A 15,970-nucleotide genomic window follows, 5' to 3' on the forward strand; every position below is an offset into this window, starting at 1 on the left:
GTGACCCCTAGAAGAGAGGAGTTGCTGGACTCCACAGCTCAGAGCATGGTGCTCCTCCCATGATGGTCCTGGCCGTGTGTGGAGCTTGGTGCTCCTCCTGTGGTGGTCCTGCTCTGCTATTTGGTGCTCCTCCCATGAGGAGCTCATCCTCTGGGCTTGGGGCAAACCCTGGCTGTGCCTCCACTGCCTTATCTGCAAAGCCGAGAGGAACAGGAGCAGCCTCTGCGTAGAGGACAGCGAAGATCTGCAGATAAAAGCACCAAAGACAACCGGCGATGATTAAAGGGATGCGCACCCTTTGCTGTGCGCGCAGTCTAAACATGCACGGGCCATCCCGGGCCCTTTGAAAGCTGTTAGATGCTTTAAAGCTAAATATTTATTTTATCTGCGCGGAGTCGGGACAGCCCTGTGTTGGGAGATTAGCTCAGCTCCCTCTGTCAAAGACATCTCGGCGAGGAGTCACAGGATCGGGCATGAACACGTGGGAAAAAATGCTGGATGAGCGCGAGATCCTGACCCTGCTCCCAGCAGAGCCTGCAGGGGCACACATCAGCCTCGGGAGCTGGAAACTTTGCCTCAAAACCCTGAGTGTCCACACCAGAAAGCTGTGTTTTTTCTTGCCTCTTGGGGAAGAAAGGAGCTCAAAAGCCCTCGGTTATGTTTAAGGCACTGAGAGAAGATGCAGCTCGCTTGGGACGGGACTGATTGGGGCCAGGGAGCATTGGAAGTGGTGGTGACACCATTTGGTAACTCGATTCGTCTTGATGTTGTTCTAATAGCTTTAAAAACTGGGCGGTGCTGGAAAGAATTTGGCTTCAGTGACCCATAACATGAATTATTTTCATCCAAGAGACAAAAACCCCAGTGTTTGTGCCTGTGCCCATGTGCGTGGGTGTGAACTGGAGAGCAGAGCATCCCCTGGCTCCGCAGGCAGGGCTGGTGAGCATGACATCGGCATGCTGAGAGCTGGAAAACGCTGCTACTGCCTTCCCCAGCACCAACGTGTATTTTCCAGGAGCAGACTGAAGGAACAGCTTGCTATGGAAAGCCCTCGGGGCTTTGAGAGGAGCAGGGTGGCTGAGCAAAAATGTCCAAGAGCTACGAAACAGCTGGTTGGGCTCCCTCACCCCCAGGCTCTATCTTAATCCCATTAAAATCAAACTGGGGAAAGCTTCTGCCCACTGGTGGGACTTTGGGGCTGCCCTCCCTGCCAAGTGCACCCTCCCAGCCGCCCTGCTGCTCTTTTGGGGACACCTTGCTCCCCACAGACGTTCCTGATGGGTTGGCGTAGTGGATTTTGTGGGCACCTCCTGGTCTGGCAGAAAGGGGTCACCGCGTAGCTGCAGGTGTCAGAGTGAAGGGGCCCCGTGCACCTCACCTGCATGAATTGGGTGCTCACACGTGGATTGGGTGCTTGGCTGTGAAATGATGAAGTGCACACAGGTAAATCTAATAGGAACACACATGTAAATTAACCGTGTGCTCGTGCACGAGCTGGTCAGGCGCTGTGCATGAATTAATTGGGTGCTCATGCACGAGCAAAGGTTGGGTGCTAACGCATCAACTCCTCCAGAACCCATGAGTGAATTCTTTGCTTGCTCATGCTTGAGCATTTTGGGTGCTCATGCATGAAGTAATTGGGCTCATCCATAAATTAATTGGGCGCTCATGCATCAGCTAATTGGGTCCTCATGCACGAATTAATTGGGGATTCTCGCACGAATTAATTTGGTGCTTATGCATGAACGATTTGAGCTCCTGTGCATAAATTAATGGGGCACACATGCATGAATTAACTGGGTGCCCGTGCACAGACTATTTTGGCAATCACACCTGAACTAATCGAGCTCCCACGTGAGCGCTGCAAATCCTGTTGTTTGTGCCCAATACGACCCACGATGACCAGACTGGCTGAGGGCCACACAAGGCATTGCATGGGGCGGTGCTGTGACACTGTGGAAATTTCTCCCCCTACCCAAGAGGCGTCCCAAGACGTCTGCTCGGGAGGAGGACACCACCCAACCTGCTCTGGGATGCACCCTGCTCAGAGCAGCAGGAGGAAAAGCTGCCTGCCTCACCCGGCTGGTGCGGTTTGTGAGGACGGGTGGAAAAAAACAAGGAGAAACCCTGCTGCACTTCCTCAAACGAGAACATCTCGTTCAGCCAAATGCAAAGCCGGTCCTCGAGGGCGCTCCTGAAGAGACGAGGAGACGGGGCGATGGCAACAACGCCGGTGCCCTGCTGGGAAAGTGGGAAAAGAAGCATTTGATAGTTATCACGGCCTTACCACAAAGCATATGCGCGCAGCGTCATAGCAAGGGCTCCGTCAGTGCTTCTGCACTGCAGCTCTGGGGAATTTGGACTCGCAGCTGGCATCAGAGCGAGGTGTCCCTGATGCTGGAGCAGCTCCAGCCTGCCGTGGCGATGGGGACAGCAAAGGCAGGCAGCAGTTTCTGCCTGACCCTGCAGCAAACTCAAACCGGGAGAAGTGGCAGATGTCCATCTGCTTTCTGCAGAGCTGGGGTAGGTGTAACTGTGCGGAGCTGGAAGGGGCATCCCGGATGGATGGTTTTGTTGGCAGAGCCCACCAGGAGAGGACTGAGACACCGAAGACAAAGCAGGTGAGGGCGCAGTGGGAGGAGAGTGTGTGATGGAGCCCCAGCATCACCTCTCCTCAGCAAGAGGACTGCTTGGAGCTGTGCAGGGAATGACTTTTCAGGAGACCTGGATGGTGCCAAGGCCTGAAGGAAGACTTGAAGAAGATCGTGGCAAACCCAGAAAAAAAATAATAATCAAATCTATTGCCTTGGAAGAAAGCCCTACCTGAATCCACGCAGAAACAACTTCATTGCCTGTAGCAGCGATGCCTGCTAAAGATCCTTCTTGAGATGCCTTCAGGCTGGGCCCAATTATTTTATTGAAAGCTGGGGGGGGGGGCGGGGGGCAGTTCCCCAGCCCCAACATCTGAGCAGGAGACTGGCTCCTCATTCTCACAGAGCCGATCTGCTTGCTCAGGCTCTGGCAGATCTGCTCTGCCAGGGCCCAGGAAGCTCTGAAGAGCCTCTCGAATGCTCTCGATGGCTTCTCAAGGTAAACATCTTATGCTGTGCGTGCTGAAAATACCCACGGCACGGAGGCTCTAATGTGAAGAAACCCCAAAGGAAAGCAAAGGGAGCAGAGGAGATGGCAAGCAGGCAAGGGGATGGAGCTGAAGCCTTGAAAGCCTTTTTCTTTCTGAAGCAGCCCCATCTCCGTTGCTGGAAAGCTCCTGCACAGCCAGAGAGCCACCCTGGAGCCTCTCCTCTCCCACGCTGTATAAAACCACGCATCGTATTCCCTATCAAAGGGCAATAAACACACTTCAAGTGTGTTTATCTCCTGGCTGACGAGCTCGGCTTAAAAGCTCAATTTGCTAAGCTGGAAGGAGCTCTGCCTCAGCGCAGCAAGCTCGCCGGGCTTCAGGAGGCTGCTGGAGAGCATCCACCCTGCGGCACAGAGCCATAATTCAGCCCCCGAGCCCAGCGCCCTGCGGCAGAGGCAGCACCGGGACTTTGAAGGGAGGAAGGAGGAGGCACCACGAGGTCCGGCCTCGTGGCTCCTGCCAGGACTGGAGGTGCTGGAGGTGCTGGGATGCTTTGGGAAGGAGCTGCAGACCCTACATGTACTCTTCGTTCCAGCTGAGCTCCTCTTCCTCTCAGCATTTCCCTGAGGTTCGGCGTAGCAGGGAGCTGCTGGATGGTTTCTCCTCCAAGCCCCACCACCACCACCACCACCCCGCAGCATTGCCCCTGCAGGAAACACCTCCCCAAAGAGCCCTTTTTTTCCTCCCGTTTGGGATTGCAGCTGAAAACGCAGCACGGAAACCTTCTCAGGCTGCAAAGGGGCTTTGAAGGGATGGTGTAGAGCACCATCTAGTGAAGGTCCATGAGGAAACCATCATCTGCAACCCCCTGAGGAGCTGCTGGTGCCTGCTGTGTCCTGCTCTTCCTCCTCCAGTGTGGAGAAACTCGGTCCCAGCTGCAAAGCTGATGGCAATCGGAGCGGAGCGCAGCTTCGTGGCTGCTTTTTTCCAGCTTTCTCCTGCCCCCCCCCCCCCCCCCCGGTGGGAAGCAGGCAGCTAAATCAACATTACAACCTTTTTTTTCCTCTCTCTTCTCTTCTGAGGCGTGACCTCTCTACCTGCAACTTCAGCCCGAGCAGCTGGAGAGCTGCGATCCCTCTCGCAAAGCCCGTGAGATGCTGCCGAGCCATCTACCTGCCCCCTGCCAGCGCTCTAATTAAAGCCTTAAGGATGAGTTAACATCTCCATTTCTTTCCTTTTTTATTATTATTTTTTTTTTAATGGACATGTTTGAAGTCTCTCATTGCTTTGGGCAGTCTGTGCTGTGACGAAGTTGTTAGCTGGGGACACGTCGCGAGTGGTAAATCGCTGCCACCACCCCCAGCTGGGGGCAGACAGGCCGGTGAGGAGCTGCCCCGTAGGGTTGGGGACAGTCTCCAGCTGTTCAAAACCCTCTAGAGGGAGCCCTGATCCCAAACATCCCCGGCTCAGGCCCTGCAAGACGACAGAGGTGCTGTGTGGGCGTAGAGATATAGGAATTGTGTTTTGGTGGGGTGGCTTTCTTTTTTTTTTTTTCAATTTTTTTCTTTTTTCTTTTTAAGGTTCCACACTGCCTTAATGTCCCCACTGAATGCAGGCGTGCTTGCTGGCTCCTCCTGCGTGTCCTGAGCATCCACACCTCTGGAGAGGGCCACCAGCTCCTTCTTCAGGTATGCCAGTACGGGATTTCCCTACGGGACCCTCATGTGGAGCAGAGATGCCCTAAAGCCCGTCAGGGGATGAGAGCCTGGCTCCCACCCTGTGCCTCTCGTCCCTCAGTAGGTGTGTGTGGCACGGGGATGGGCTGCTGTTGGCCCTGCTGCTGAAGAGCACCTCGCCCAGCCTCTCAGGGACATGGCAGACGTCACTTGGTGCCACTTGTCCTTATCTGCTTCCAGCAAGCCGCAGAACGGCTTCCTCCCCATCCCCACACCTCCCTTCTCCTCCTCAGCTGCCCACGGCATCAAATCCCACCTGATTTACTCGGTGGTGGGAGGCTCGTGGTGCTGGTGGGAGCAATCCCCATCGATAACTCCATCAGGATCGAGGCCCTGTCTGGGCCTTCCCTCCTTTCCTGCCCTTACCAGCCCCGCCGTGACATCTGATTTCCATCCACTTGGGCAGCAGGCAGACATTTTTCTCACGGTCTCTGTGCTCTCGCGCCTTGGGTCTCTGCCAAGCGCTCTGCATCTTCCACTTTTCTTTATTTTTTCTTCTACAGACCGAGTTGTCCCCTTCCCCCCTCCCTCCTCTTCCCACCCTCTGAAGGAAGCAAAGGAAAACGCCGCCAGCTCCCGGCACATCGACGTCCCCACGTCACGGAGCACGCGGTGGGATGATGGAGCACTTCCAGGGGGGGGGACAGCCTGTCCCTGCACCCTGCCTCCACCGTCACCTCCTCCTGACCCGTGGGAAGAGGAAGGGAACGGTGAGGGCTCCTCGTCACTTCTTTCCCAAGTCTGAAATTCCCTTCATGTCCCGGCACTGCACCCACAAGGAAAGAAGTTGTGCCCCTGTTGGAGCAAAGGGGACCCAGCACGAGCGCCTGCTGGCATCTCCTCTGTCACCTACCATGGCACTGCGTCCCTGGGTCTGGTCCCTTAGATCATGATGTGGTTATTAAGTACTGCTGGCTGCTCCTTGGGTGCTAAATTCATAGAATCATAGAATCATAGAATATCCTGAGTTGGAAGGGACCCTTAAGGATCATCAAGTCCAACTCTTGACACCGCACAGGTCTACCCAAGTTCAGACCATGTGACTAAGTGCACAGTCCAATCTCTTCTTAAATTCAGTCAGGCTCGGTGCAGTGACCACTTCCCTGGGGAGCCTGTTCCAGTGTGCAACCACTCTCTCTGTGAAGAACCCCTTCCTGATGTCCAGCCTAAACTTCCCCTGCCTCAGCTTAACTCCGTTCCCGCGGGTCCTGTCGCTGGTGTTAATGGAGAAAAGGTCTCCTGCCTCTCGACACCCCCTTACGAGGAAGTTGTAGACTGCGATGAGGTCTCCCCTACAATGAACTACATTCATTTAGCCAGGGAAACTGAGCTTCACCAGAAGCTGAGCTTCACCAGAACCGGAGCTTCACCAGAACCGGAGCTGCCCCGCTGTTTTCCTCAGCATCCCTCCGGCCCCGCTCGGGTGAGTCACTCCCGAGCACGCAGCCCAGATGATGCAGAAGTCACCCAAAGTGACGCAGCACTTTAGGAAGCCAGCCCTCTCCTAGCTCTGCTCGTGCCTTCACGCCACAACACCCATTTTCCGTCCCAGCCATGGGCTGGCGGGGCCGCAGCATCCCCACCTTGATGTGCAAATTTGCTCAGCTTGCAAGCTCCCTCTCCTCTGGGAGGAAAAAAAAAACACCACCACTTGTTCCCCTGTTATTCAGGCACTCGTGGCCTTTTGCAGGAAAGCCACGCAAGCTCGACGAGAGGCTTGTTTGGACCTGGGTGAACTTTGCCCCTTCTTGGTTTCCGCTGTCGGAAGCCGAGTCCCTCGGGTCAAAGGGGCTCCCTGCTTTACGCAGAGGAAGTCCTGCTGAGACAGAGCCTCACCATGCTGAGGCTGTAGGAAAAATGATTGATTTTTGCACTGCGTCATGATCTGAAGCAGCAATGTGTATCTCTACGTTTTCAGGACCTTACCTCTTTGCCTTACCCCCAGAAGGGACTGACACAGCACCGCTATGGTTCCCCGGGCCATCCTCAGGGCATGCAGTACAACAAAACCCAGAGTGGAGGCTTGGGTTGACTTTTTTCCAAGAAACCCTTTATTTCAGGGCAGCACGGTGAAAGGCTTGTGATGAAGATAAGGAGAAAAAATCCAGGAGACAGCCCCGGTTCAGGGGACCTGTACTGGTGCAGCCGGCTGGGTGTGGGTGACACGGATGCTCTGGTGGAGCAAGCAGGAACAGCTGCTGCTCCTACCAAGCCACACCGAGTTGTTCTTGGCTTTTTCCTTGACTTTAGGCAACGTTGCTAAAACAGGGACTTTCACCCCATTTCTAGTTCTCGTCTTCTTTTTCTCGCTGCCATGTCTGAGACCACCACCTTCTCCAGGAGGTTCCCGCAGGCACTTTAGCCCCCGCGCTGAAATTCGTGGGACCTTGGTGCCGACCTGGGTGACACCTGGGACCATTCCTGTGGGGTTGTTTGGTGCCTCCTGCTTTTAGCAGAGCATCAAGAAAACCTTTTGGCTGTGCCCCATGTAGACCAAAGGGGAGTGCTGCTTCCCACCCAGGCAGGTCAACAGGAGGTGCTGGCTCGGCTTTTAGGCGCTGGGGCACTGCGACTTAATGATGTCCCTGATTAGGTTTTAATTACTGGGACGCTATTCCTGTCTCAGAGGGAGAGGAGCCTGTCCTTTCACTTCCTTTGCCTGTTCTCCTCCTTTTGTGGAGGTGTTACGGAGTCTAGACAGGGCTGGGACCTGCACCTACAGCTTCTCCTCTCTTGTAGCTGCCTCGATGAAAGCACCAGCACGATGTGACTCACCCTGCTTGCTTGTACGGGAGGAAACTTTCATTTATTTATCCCCTCTCCTACACCTGCTTCATGTAAAATGCGTTCCACCACCACACACCAAATCCCCCGCCTGTTTTTGGGGGGCAGCCATCCCAGGGGGAGCCTGGGTGGATGGGGACAGGGGACAGCCCCCCCCTTTTAACATGTTTTTTCCCTCATTGCATCCACCTGGAGGCTGTGTGGGGAGGGATTGCATCCACATGGGTCACATCACCACAGCTTCCACCGGCACCTCGGGGCCATCTCGGGCAGGATGAGCCCACGGCTCCCACCCCTCAAGGGTTTTCCCAGAAGAGACCGAGAAAGGGTTAAGAAAAACTCATTTGAGTTTCCAGCAAATGAGAACAGACACACAAGGCATCAGCTCCCACTGATCTTGAAATAAAATGCAGGATTTTGTTAAAAAAAAAAAAGAAGAAAAAGAAGAAGAAGAAGAAAAAAGCTGCTTGTTTCCAGCACAGCTTCAAGGAAGGTAGAAAACCTTTGATCTCCCAAGTATTTCTGCAGTGCAACTTTCGGTTTCAGGAGTGCTCCTCTTGCATCTCGCTGGGAGTAGATCTTAATATAGTTATTTCTTCGACGCTCGATGCAAAAAAAAAAAAAAAAAAAAAAAGGAAAAGGAAAAGCTTGCCTGCCTCATCTGTAATAACAGCCAAGATTTGATTTGATACGTTTAATTACGGCGGATGGCACAACCGATTCCTCAGTCATTAATAAATGTATGAGGAACACATGAATAAATGAGCTATTACACTAAAAAAAGCCCAGCCCTGAAAAGGGAGCAAAACAAGGATGAAAGCCTCCCCGTGGCGAGCAGGGAGCGCTCTGCAGCCTCCTGGCTGCTGTGACACCGAGGGACAGCCTCTGCTCAGCCCCCAGTACCTGCTCTGTAAAGGGGAGACACGAAGGTATGGGGATGAGTTTGTTTCCACAAAGCATCCTTAATCCAGGTTCAACGCAATGCCCATAAACAGCACAGTGGTTTTGAAGTGTTTTTTTTTTCTTTTCTTATACTTTCCAAGTCTCTGATTTCAAAGCCCTTTTTTTTCTCTCCCTCTTTAAACAGACACAGATTGCTTTAAAGATACAGCCGTGTTTCCCTGCTCAGATCCTTGCAGCCAAAATATTCACATTACCACCGTAGATGTGTCCTATAAAGCTACTGCTGCTGTTTGAAACCTTACACCAAGACCTCCCAGTTTTGCTTTTCCCCTGCATTGCTGCTTTTTTTTTTCCCCTACCTCAACCCAGTGGCCTATTTCTCCAGCTCACCAGGTGAACCACGGCCACAGCAGCCGTGCCCCTGGAGCTGCTTTCCCCTTGTTCTTGAACCACATTAGCAGGGTTTTCACACCACCCATCCTGCTACAGCATCTAAAAACTCTAACAAATGTGCTACCTGATTTCACCTCAGTGCCTGGCAAATTTGGGCCTGGGTCCAGCAGTGCTTGGGTGCTTGCTTGGCTTTAGATGAGTCCCAGCATCTCGGGGCAGGGGAAATAGGTGCATGAGGTGGGTGGCTTGCTTGGACCATGGCCTTTTAGGATTGGCTTTCGTGGTTGGAAAAAAAGAAGCACCAAAAGATTTAGGTAATTTCCTAGGGTACATCCACAGCTCGGCCACCGAATCTTGGTCCAAGGAGATGCTGAGGGTTGGCAGTGGGGAAACGTGGGTTAGGTGTGCTCTGACACCCTAAATGAATTTCTGAATAACGTAGTATACCAAAGGGTTCCCATCCTTCATCAGGAAATAGGAAAGCACTTAGAAAAAAGAGCTGATGCTATAGGCATGTATTCTCCATGAGGTCTGTCTGCTCCTCACACCCCTTTATTCTGGTAGCTAAGAAATATGATATTTGTACCTTCTTTACCTTCTGCTCCCCCTCTCCTTGACCCTGCACCTCAGATCCGTAGCCTGCTCTAATAAATAGCATGGCATCCGTCCTGCTGCAGCCCGATCTCCAGCGAGGGATGGTGGTGGCAGCAAGGTTATCTCGCTGCACGCATGAGCGACCCGGCTCAGCACGTGGAAAAAGCGCACGGGGCTTAAGGAAAGAAAACCCCGGGGATTTAAGCATACACCGGAGGTTTAACAAGTGCTTAAGTGCATTCCTGAAGCAGCCCGAGGACAGCACGTTATTGTGCTGGGAGCAGAGGGATGGCGTTGGCACCTGCCAGCCACGTTCCCTCCATCGCCTCCGTCAGCATCGCTCGGGTGGCTTCGGCCCCTCAAGTCAAGGAAAAGCAGGTTTGGGTCAGTGGGTGCACGCGGACTGCTTGCCTCTTCTGTGCCAAGGTCCTGAGTGTGGAGGGGGGAGAAAGGCACGTAACGCCTCAGCAGGATTTTCTGCTCATTTTCTTCTGTTTGAGCTCCAATTTGTTGCCCCAGTGAGGGTGGTGGGTGCTCTCCCCACTACAGGAGCCTGGCACATCGCCTCCCCCTGCTGCCTCCAGGTTGGTCAAAAACAAAATAAATTAATGGGATGAATCGAGGTTTAAGAGCAACTGCAAAGTGCATTTGGATTCCATCTATAAGGGAAAGGACAAAAACCAACCGTGGACCCTCGGCAGTGAAAGGACGGGTAGAGCCGAGGAAGCCGGGAGCGATAATCTTTATTTTTGTGCGAGTATTTGGAGCACTTCTGCCCGTTTCCACCCATTGCAGCAGCTTGAGCTTCACATTCGGCACGGGGCAAGGATGTGGGATGAGCTGCATCCTGCCGTGGTGCACCGGGTGGTCCTCAGCCCCCCAGCTCCAGCTGATGGCTCCACGGGGTCATGGGGTGGCTCGTGCAAGACACCCAGTGGAGATTTCAATCCCACCGTGCTGAAATGGGTGAAATTGGGGACAAGATCCCGGTGGCGTCTCTCAGGAGCACACCTGAATGCTCTTCCTGCATGTTTTGTAGATGCTGCTGAGAGCTGAGGACATGCAGCACCCTGAGGAAGCCACGCAGCGAGGAGCTCACCCCTCAGTAGGGCAACCCTGCCATGAGAGCGTGTGTACGAGGCGTGTTTACGGCTTCCCCGAACTGTTTTCAGAGCCACAGAGCAAGTTATTTTGGGATGCTCTGTGCCGAAGGCTACTTCTCCATGGTGATAATTTCACGTTCCTGCTGTGCTCTGTGATTCCGGCTTTGCAATAATTCTGTTTTTCAGATGCAGGCCCCGTGTTCGTGCCCGCAGTAGGGCACGCCGGTTCCTCTCCTCAGGAGGCACAATCCCCTAGGCTGCATCACACAGGTGGCTGCTTCCCCCTGCGACGACGACGACGACCAGGCACTACCCAGAGAAGAGTTCAGCTCATGCTCCTCTCGCTGGGCTTAAGGGAATCAGCTGCTGTGTTTTTTGCCAAGAACAGCCCGTTTGGCACCACAAAACCTCGAGGGGTTTCCACCCTCACACCCTAACTCTGCGCGGCACCAATGGCCGCTTGCTGTAGGCCGTCCCACCCGACCTTCTGGAAGCTTCTCCATAACAGCCAAGTCTCAAGGCCTCTCGACCTCCCAGACCAGGTCTGGACTTGGAATCTCTCTGGGTCAGCAGGATGATTTTCTTTGGTCTGTGGGACTTTGAAGGCCAGCAGCGACTCGAGCCTGGCACACCCCATGCCCCAATGCTGCTGGGTGTCACCACAGCGTCTGCCCTCAGCCAGGGACAGCTGAGGAGCCACCCGGGGTTGGTGTCCTCAGGTCACACCGACGGCAGCTCGGGTGTCGAGCCCCTCAGACCCAAGTGTTGGCTGAGGTCCAGGCTGGAAGACGAGCTCCAGAAGGAAGCAGCGCGTGAGCTGTCCGGTCCAAAGTGGACGTACCCAGCGCCCGGCCTCTTCCAGCTTCTTGACATTGCTTCAGCACCTCCGCCTTTCCAATGAGGCAACACGGCGTGACTCTGCGTGTGTCAGCACTGGTATCTGCCAAGCGAGGTGCTAACTAGCGTGACTAAAGGGATCCAGAGCTGGCCCTGGCATCGACAAGTCTCTGTATTTGACTATAAATGTATGGTGGTTTTTACTGAAGTCATGTGCCCATGGAAAACATCCCTCGAGATCTGATGCCTCAACCCCCTCTCGCCTCTCCCTCACCTGCCCATGAGGGTCACAGGAGCTTCAGGGACCAGAAGCAGCTGGAGAAACACCAGCAGCATGACCTAAGGCACTGATTGTAGGATGGTCACAAGCAATATATGTTCATCTGGTATGAAGTTCATCATAAGTATTGCATTCAGATCGTTATCACATTAACCCCTGCAGCCTGGGGGTTCAAACAGCTCGTGAGGACAAGCTTTGGCATGGAAAGTCAGGGACTGGGCACAAACCTCAGGGATGGCATCTCTCACTGACTGCTTCACATGTGAGCACCCAATAACACACAGGGGAGTGAGCAGTGGGTGCATGAGCGCCCTGTCAGAGCATGCACGAGCACCCAATTACTTCACTCAGGTGCCCCAGCCAGCACCTGCATCAGCACCCAAATCATCCACTCCTGGGCCAATACTTAGAGTAAGCTGATTAATTTGTGCAAGAGCCCTTTCTGCTCGTGCATGAGCACCTGACAATTCATGCATGAGCACCGGATCATTTTGTGCACGAGCACCCAACTCGTTCACGCCGCAGCAGCTGGATAGTTGTGTCTGGGTAGGTGATGAGGAGTCTGTGTTGGTGGGCACTGAGATCTGCATTTTGGCTTCTGTTTTTTTCAACCAGAGAATCACAGTCGTGACTGCCTCCGCCCTGTGAACAGCACGGTGGGGACAGCATCCAGGGCCTCCTGCCGGCACGGCCACCCAGCACTGGCCTCTGCTCACCTGCTTGGGTGTAACTGCAGATGCTGCTTATCTGGTTGTCAACTTTGCTCCACGTTGCATGACCTGGTAAACACAAACAAGCGATGCTGGCAGGGGCAAAATTACAAATAATAACCAGGTAAGCACAAGCAGACTTGCAAAAGGAGGAGAGAAAGTAGGCGGTGCCTACATTTGAGGTGTTAAATCAAGTTAGGAGCAAGCTCCTAACGTGAAACCCCGTTTGTTTCCTTCCCTTCTGTGCCAGCCTCATTCCTATAGATTTGGGCTAATTCAGGGAAGCCTGGCTTAGTGCTAATGAAGCACTTGCAGAGCTTTGTGCTGCTCCAGCAAAGGCAGCAGCACAGAGCTGGTGCTCCAGAAGGTCCAGCTCACCCCCCTGTGTGCTTCTGGGGGCGGGTCACTAAACAAGGACGGGGAAGGTTAACTTTAGGAAGTCTTAAAATAAGAAAAAAAAAAAAAAAAAAAGAAAGAAAGAAAAGCCTTTTCCCTTCCTGAAGCCTAAACTTAAAGCTCTTGTTTGTTTTCTTTAATTTTATTTTTATAAGTAGGCCGCTGCTGGTGAGCCTTTCCCACAATGAAAGCTTTATGGGACCGGCTCAAAGCCGAGGAGGGTCCCAAATTAATAAACGCGATAGTAAGAGAAAGCCACAGCAGGGCAGTGACTTTAATGGAAATAAGCTGCTCGACTTTGCCCTTGGAAGTTTATGGCGTTTAAAGCCATTGTAAACACGTCCGTGTACATGGATACAGTTTCTATAGCAGCACAGCAACAGTTAAGGGCTTGCTCCCAAACACACCCCAAAGGAAACTAAAAATAGTGTGTCCGTTGTATCAAAACCCGCAGACATATTCGGGCAGACGTACAGAAACCAGGGGTTTGTCAGCATCCGTCGCCTTTTCGCCCCTTTCCCCGCTTTCTGGAAGGGGACGGGGATGAGGGTGCTGGAGCCGAGCCCAGGAGCGAGCAATGCTGCACGTGCCCGCTGCTCGCCACCGCCTCTGCAGCTGCAAAACCAGTATGGCTACTGGTTTTTACTGGTTTTGCCCTAAAGGCTTGAGCACACGGGGTACACGGCGCATCCCGCAGCACGGGTGGGTGCAGCCGTACCCGTCGCTGCAGCGGGGTGGGCAGGGCACTGGCAATAGGGCTGTAGGGAGCATTTAGGGTTTGAGGGGGTTTTCTCTTGCTGTTGAGCTGGCATTTACCAGGAGGTTGGCTGTGCTCTGAAGAAGGACCAGAGCACCTCCTTGGTTTGCCATGCTGGGTCCCGTCTCCCTTTCTAGAGTGGCTTTTGCCCTCCCTCGCGGTCACCAACAGCATCCTGGTGCAATCCGAGGTCGCTTTGGAGCAGAGGGAGCTGTGTTCTCGATGCACAGCCAGCGAGAACAGGAGCTACAGCGTGCCAGAGCCAACGTGGAAGAGTTTAACTCAATGCAAAGCCATGAGTTTGAAGGCAGAGATAAGCGCTCAGGTCCTGTTCCTGGCCCCCTCTGCCACCAGGAACACAGCTGTGCTAGGCTTTCCCATGCACGGGCACAGAATGGCTCAGGATTCAGGAAAATGGTACAGAATGGCTCAGGATTCAGGAAAATGCTGAACAGCAAACTGAGTGGAGTGCAGGAATACTTCAGTCACATCATTCATAAGAGTCGGATGTTTCCCTTCTTCCTGAGGTTCACTTTGTTAAAGAATCAATCATCGGATCGCAGCATCCAAAAGATGCAATGAGAGTTACCTAACCCCCGAATTACTTTTATTTACTCTTAGTTATAAACGCGTGTCTTCCTCTATTTTAAAATCAGCGTCACGTGCCATGATGGTTAATGAGGGACTGGTAAAAAGTCACTAATACAATCCGCAGGGGCAGACTTATTGCAGGCGTTCATTTGCAAACAGATGCCTTTGTAAAGAAATATTGCAAAGAAAGGCTTTTGGAGCGCTGTCAGCACTGGGGCAAGAATTGCTCGCTACGGGTCTGAAACCGTCACTGCCTCCAGTTCCTCTGGGGTCATAACGGGGATGCCTGAGATGCAGAGGGACAAACTGCAACCACGCAGCTTTGGGAACAGGCTGTGGCACCACTCGTCCTCCCGCCTTGCCCTTTTCCCTCCCAGTTCTCGTGCACCCTGCTTCCAAGATGCCCACCCTCGGCACCCAAGAGAGAAGCTCTCCCATCTCTGAGACGCCCCCAAGAAGGGCATGCCCACCCTCTGTCCGGACTAAGCTGCATTTTTGGCGTTGGCCCTGCATTCCCAGCCAGCCCCGTGCAGGCTGTGCCAGAGGAGAGCCCAGACACGCTGTCTCCCCACTGATTTTACACGTGGGTTATTTAAAGCAGACACCGATAGCTCTGAAGTCAAGGCAGCTGAGCATGGCTGTCGGTGGCTAATGAAGGTGAATGTCAGGAGCCGTCGTTGAAGTGATTAGCCTAATTAAACCGAGCTGCAAGATGCAGCAGCACGGTGCAGAAGAGCAAGCATAAAGCCCATCTTCAGCCCTGCAGCCTGCACCACCAAACTCAATCCCCAGCTAGGAAAAGCCTCCCAGCTCCGTACAGCTTCTGGAGTGCAAAAACATCGCCACACGCCTCCTCTCCAGAGGGGTTTCCATCGATTTGGCCTTGCCGTCCCTATCTCGCATCCCTCCTCTGCTTCCCAGTCCTTGGACGAGTCGCCGCGGTTCTTTGTCTCGTCTCCCCAAGCCGTAAAGCACAGGTGAAGCCATCTAGCTGCCTACCTGACCAGGCTGCTGTGCAGATTAATTAATACTTCTCAAGTGCCTGGAAAATTGCCGAGTATTATCACTACATAACAACTGTTGCTACGTGGGGAAAATCCGGATCCAGGCGTGGATGCCGCGCCCCCGTTCCCTGCCCTCGCAGAGGTCACAGCCTGGCTGTGCTACGAGCACGGAGCCAGAAAAAAAATCCTCCTTTGGGCTTCTCCAACACTTTGCTCGTGTTACTTCTGCAGCTTTTGTATGTGCACCATCAGGTGGCTCCGTGTGCTCCATCCCAAAGCATCCCAAGTGATATTTTTGGATGGGCGGCCCCTCTTCCTTGTGTGATCATCCCTACCCAGACACAGCTCCAGCAGCCAGCCCCAAAAAGCTGCCTGGTTCCCACTGCAGAGGCAGAGAAGCCAGGGTGGAGCTGCCCCAGCGGCGGGCGGTGATACCACACCTCAGTATCTGAGTGACTCACGGGGTGCACAACCGAGTGGTGCTTCAATTTCTCCTCCCCTTTGCTCAGTACCAGGTGAGGAGTAAAGCCATAAAATGGCGAGGGGCTGCGGAAGGGGAGACCTGGTGGGTCCAGCCCCAGGCAGGGGTCTCGCTGCTGGCATCCTCCAAGCGGGTGGAAGCACTGGGAGCGGTGGCCGTGCTGGGACAATGCAATTTGGGGAGCTTTTGGTCAGGTGCTAGGTGAAAATCTCCCTTGAGGACCCACCAAACAAGCCTTGTTTTGCCAGAGCCCAGAGTGGTCTCCTTGCCTTTATCCTCTCCGTGTGTCTGCCGGCCAGAGGACACCCCATGAAGCGTA

The 15,970-nt window shown here is 53.7% G+C and overlaps 1 protein-coding gene across 1 annotated transcript in view; it reads left to right on the forward strand.

The window, feature by feature from the left end:
- LOC101793288 (uncharacterized) overlaps nt 1-15,686 on the forward strand; it is an 83,401-nt gene extending 67,715 nt beyond the window's left edge. The window contains exons 25-26 of the transcript XR_011808005.1: nt 4,663-4,770; nt 5,322-15,686. The gene's annotated coding sequence lies outside the window, so the exon portion shown is untranslated. The remainder of the gene's footprint in view (nt 1-4,662; nt 4,771-5,321) is intronic.
- Nucleotides 15,687-15,970: the final 284 nt, after the last annotated feature.

This window comes from Anas platyrhynchos, chromosome 3 (genome assembly GCF_047663525.1).
Source record: "Anas platyrhynchos isolate ZD024472 breed Pekin duck chromosome 3, IASCAAS_PekinDuck_T2T, whole genome shotgun sequence".
NCBI lineage: Eukaryota > Metazoa > Chordata > Aves > Anseriformes > Anatidae > Anas > Anas platyrhynchos.